Consider the following 6,000-nt stretch of genomic DNA (forward strand, 5'->3'; position numbering starts at 1 on the left):
TATATATATATATATATATATATATATATATATATATATATATATATATATATATATATATATATATATATATATATATATATATATATATATATATATATATAAGGGACGTAGTATAATGATTTACACTTTTATTTTTTCATACAGGTTATACAGTAACTGATGTGTCCATCTTCTCAATATTATTTCCCTTTATCCTTATGCACTTTTGTCAGTGGCGTACCAGCTTCAGAAGACCCTCCCGGAACCAATTGTTTGGGTTTTACGCATCCTTGTTTGGACAGCTTGTACAAGTTCATGAGCATCTGTAAACTGAAGACCACACAGTGCTTTTTTTCATTGACCCGAACAGGTGATAATAACTGGGAGTCGAGGCCGAAAGGTACAGAAGTTTCGGTAGCACTATAAACAATAGTTTATTAATGGCAGCAGTACTTTCCCGGCTGATGTGAGGACATGCATTATCATGTTGCAGAAGCACTTCTTTCGCCCATTGTCCTGGCTGCTTCCTTTGAATGGCACGTCTGAGAGTCTGTATAAGCTGCACTGCTAAGCTTCACTTTCCAGCCAGTCGATCAGGTTAATGCCATTCGTGTCTCACAACATTGTAGTGATATGTTTCCCAAATTTCTTTGGCGGTAAATTGTCATGATGTTTCCATTGCATTGATTCTGCTTCGTCAACTGTTCATGGTAATGGAGTCAGGTCTCATCATCAGTCACAAACCTAGACATGAAATTTTTGATTTCATATGATCATGACGTTCTAGAAGTCCACAGGTTCATACAACATCGTTTTTGCTTTGGAGACAAGAGTTTTGGAATCAATCTTTCACTGACCTGTGTGTGGAATCAAAGGAATAAATTGCTTTGGAAACAATTGTAAGTGGTTGCGCACGATACGCTTTAAATATTTCTGGTTAGTCCTGCGGCAACCCCATTTCAGAGAATCTGATGGATTTGTTCGCTTAAATAGTCCTCTTTACCACGGCGATGAAAGCTGGTATTGTCACTGTTACTTTCCTTCCAGAACTATTCCAAGCTACTAAGCACTTTCCAACTTTCTATCCAGTTGTACACTGTTTTCCGTGACGGTGCATGCTCTCCACGCACTGCCACAAATCCCCTATGAATTTCAGTAGCGGCCATGCCACAGTCACGGGTCCAGGACTGTCCTCCATAATCCCTTCCCATGCTGTAAGTTAGCACATACACACACTACATCACGGGATCCCAATTCATAGATGAAGATCCTATGTACCTGTGACTGTATTTCCCAATCCCAGTGGTCCACTGCACCTAGAACAAGGAAAGAAAATCTGTCATTGTAGTACGTCTGTCATATATATGAAACCAGTGTACGTATGCCACTATGGCCATTTGTATGGGGGCAAGGGATGCAATTCATCTTCCTGGATTTTCGAAGGGCTTCAGATCTTCAAAATACATGTTAAAATTACGTTGACGAAACAAATTATATTAGTTTATTGCTTTTAGCAAACTTTTAACTCCATTAAAACAAATTTCTTATATATATTAACACTATAAGTTTTATACATTTTTGGATCAAAAGATCAAATATATTTCAACCAAAAAATTTCTTGTACGCCTTATATTTGGAGGACCATATATAGTGCAACCAAACCCAAATTATCACTTAACTCAGTATGGTGTCCTTATTCCGTAAAATAAATAAATAAATAAATAAATAATAAATGAAAACTCGATTTAGGGGTCACTCAAAAATGTTGTGGCCCCTAACCCAAAAACTAATTATTGTCCAAGGTCACACAATCTTTTGATGCATTTTTTGTTCCTTCTTAAAATTCTTGTCGTTTTCTCTCCTGACATTTGGAATTTCCAGCTGTAGCTTGTCCCCATTATCACCTATCACATTTAACTCTATGAAAAAAAATACGAATTGAAATTGAAAGAGCTAATGTAACTAATGTTGATTAAAGGGAAAATAAATAAATAAATATCGAAAACAACTAACTGTACAGGGTGATTTAAAAAAACTCACGGATTTCATTTGAGTCTAGACTTTCTAACTGAAGTTCGATTTTCATGGGGTTTGTGTCAAATAATCAAGGAAAGATAGAAGACTTATAAGACTATGTTTATGAGACTTTGTTTAAATTCATCCGAGGTAATATCGGCCACTCCTCAAACAAAACAGCAAATATTCGCCAGTGTACCTTACAATTGGAATGCGGTGAAATGCGGTGTGAATATTTGAGTTTTCTTCGTTAGATGGCAACCTCACCAAGGTCAATAAGAAACAGGAAACTGGCCATTGCATTGGGAATTCTGCTGCACAGTTCTGTGCTAATGTGTGAATATGATCAGGACACAGTGAGAATAGGGGAGTAACATGAGTTTATCGTTAAAATTTTTTGGAGAACGAAATCTCTTGTTGCTACGCAAAGGACATTTAGAAATAAATTTGCCTCACATTCTGCCCCAGAAAAACAATATGGTTGCCAGTGAATAAATTGAAAGAAACGGGATCGCTTCTGACTGAGACAGGGAAACACCGGACCCAGCAGGCGGGTTTTGTGGAAGATGTCAGTTACCGACTCCTTAGGTCGCCCAAGAAATCTCTCCGTCGCCACTAACGCATAATTTTTAATCTGCAATTTCACTTCAAAAATCCAAAACCTCATTCCAATTGAACCTCTGATTGGAAAAAGGGAATAAGTACATTTTTTTGCGATTTTAACCTGAGATAGCAGATGTGTTCCTTTAAGATAGTTACATTGTTGAGTAGAAAATAGGAATGTTTGGGCAACTCTATATGACCAATGTAGAAGACAAAATCTCTCGCTGATTAGAAAAAGGGAATAACTACGTTTCTTATTTTATTCTTCCAGTCACTATAGGATACCACCACAACTGTGAGACTGTAAGTAGACAACCACGAGAGCCCTCTGCTGACGTTCGATACTTCGCCTTGTCTTCGCATTGCACAATCTATAGATAAATTTTTGCCCCAATCAGTTACAGATTTACGTGTTTTCAGTGATACAAGTGGTGATCATACAATGCCAAAACTGCAATCACACAATGACATGAATGCTTTTCAGCCTGGCCGTGTCATAACAGTTCACCACTATACAGCAATATTTGCCTGTCAGAGGTCACAGTTTTTACCATGTGACCGAACATGTATTGCTATAATCAAACTAGAACTCAAACGACACAATCGCTTTTATTTACCAGCACAGTATAACCACATGATTACGAATGCAAGAAATGCTGATACTCCATTTCAGATTTACTAAGTTGTCAATGAAGAAATCTTAGATTTTAAACATTGGCGGTAACCGTTTTACAAGAAATATTCAGGTAGCATTGTGGACAAAACAGTGAAATTCCAAGTAAGTAAATAGAGATACTGTTTATAAAGCAGAATCTCTAGGTTATGTGCAAGCTCATAAGTTTAGCAATGGACTAAGAACTGATATTTTTCGATTACTCAAAAGTAATGTCACAAACGTTCCACTGCCAACGTCAAAGGCATACGATTGGCAGGTCTCGATGAATCAGAAAAAGATCAGCGATTCTTCACAAATCATCAAATACATACCTGAACAACACAAACCGTTTTATAGGATGATTTGTTCATGGAAAACCACTGACCAAGAAACTGTAGAAGACGAAGATGCACACGGATAGGACCCTATGTAAAGCCATTCTATTGCGACAACGTATTTTGCTATGTATTTTGTTCAGCTGTCTATTGTATTACTTTTCTTCCTGTACGAATAACATGTGTTGTACCCCCCCCCCAAAAAAAAAAAACAACGAAAGGTGACAATAAAAGTGTTAGAAGCCTAACATTCGTGATAGTTCGGATACATATATCCAAGATTAACATACAACATTGTATTCAGCATGTACATTTTCATAGCTTTCTATCATAAACTGCACATTACAAACCATACACACAATTACAATTGCGTCCAACTTTAATTCATTGGAAAAAGGGAATATTTTTTTTCCGTTTTTAAGCTTATGTAACCAATTGCAGTGCTGCAATACAAGATTCTTCTTCTTGTCTTAGTGTTTGTTAGTTCTTTTGTTACAAGTAATCAATTATACACTTTTTGCAACAAATAGAAACAACGCTTCGAGAAGGTTTTTGAAAACTTAGGGTACATATGGATATTTGGATAGGGCCGCGTTTCTGAAAACTTAGGTCTGATACACTTATTCCCTTTTTCCAATCGGTGATTCAATTGTAAGGTACACTGGCGAACATTTGTTGTTTTTCTTAAGGCATTGTTGATAATATCCCGGATAAATTTAAACCAGTAAATATAGTTCCATTAATCTCCAATCCTTTCTTGATCATTTACCACAAACCGCATGAAAATCGGACTTCAGTTAGAAATTCTGGACCCAAATGAAATCCGTGAGTTTTAAAAAAAGACCACCCTTTATTATACATGTATATTGTGGCGCGATCTCCACAGATGAAGAATAGCGGTGCATCACATTCGTTTATGACATACGGTAAGACTTTTTATTATTATTATTATTATTATTCAGTACCAAAAGCCATTCACCTGTTTGAAAAAGGTCTATTTTATTATTTAGGACAAAAAAACTATTACTTTGTTAGAGGTTGGTAGCCTTTTTTGATTCCTGTTTTCTGATCCCTTCCTCCTCCCGCCTGGAAGTCTGTCTGGAGCTGGAGCCGGCGGATGCTGAGTGCGTGTCGAGCACGTTCCATGTTTCCAACGGAGGATGCAAAAACTAGCCCCAGCTTCCCGGAACAGCCTCTGCTCTGCTCCGATCAAGTAGCTGGGGAGAAGAAGAAAACGAAGAAAACATCTGCCCTTTGGGCTCAATTAAGGAAGGATCTTCGTAGTTGTCAGGTGGTGATGGCTTCTCCACAGTGTTGCTGTCTTCCATAAATTTATAACCGTCACCAGCTTATAGTGATTTTTTTTTACTTACAAATTTTCTGTCCCCAACACTTCAGTGACGATTATAATTTCTTCGTAATGTAACTTCCAACACTTCACAATTTTCGGACATGTTTTATTTCACAGCTACAATACACTCATTAGCATTAATTAATCTTCTGGTGCAACTCAATAATGTTCTTACACATTACGCTATTAACATGATCACGTTACCTCGTAAATGATAATGATATATCCTGCTTATAAGACCAAAACATCTCAGCCTGTGAGGAACAACAATTACTAACAGTACACAATCTAGCTGATAGGTGTCGCTACTTGCATGCTTGATGCCAATAGATGGCACTAGCGTGGAGGCAATTTACAAATTTAAAACTATTTTATTTAATTGCAACTTAAACTGTGTTGTTTCAATTTAATTACAGTAGATCTCCAACTATTACCTACCTCTTCTTAATGATGTGGGCAACACATTCTTCGTATAGGGGCTATTTGGAAGTCAACGCCTGTGGGTGTATAACTATTTATTTTAGCGACCATGAAAACTATGGATTTGACACTAATATCGTTATTTTGGACTATTTTTACATGTCTCGGTATCCCCCACTGAACCCCGGCCCGCATACAATGGTAGCTGAATTTGCAAGTCATCACTAATGGAAATGTCACCATTAATTTCAGCAACTGCGAAAACTATGGATTCGACACTAATATCGGTCATTTTCTACTACTTTTACAAACTCCTAACTGAGATCCCCCTGGTTCGAATTTTGAAAAAAAAAAACGCCTTGGTCTGAGGCCTGGACAAAGGTACCCGTGACCAAATTTTGGTAACTCTCGGTCCACTCGTCTGGTTCTCAGGCCGCACACAGTCTCACAGATATACTACAGACACACAAACGAACTCTTTATTTTATATGGCGTACTATATGGAAGGTGTTTTTGTTTGTTTTTATAAATTCTGTTTCTATAACTATTTTCTGAACTTATAGTTGTGATTGTTTAATTTTTGACAAAAAGTGTCAGTTTGATTGCGTGTAAAAACAAATTATAGTAATCCCCCACAA

The sequence above is a fragment of the Thermobia domestica genome, chromosome 2 (assembly GCF_964235325.1).
Source record: "Thermobia domestica chromosome 2, izTheDome1.hap1.1, whole genome shotgun sequence".
Lineage (NCBI taxonomy): Eukaryota > Metazoa > Arthropoda > Insecta > Zygentoma > Lepismatidae > Thermobia > Thermobia domestica.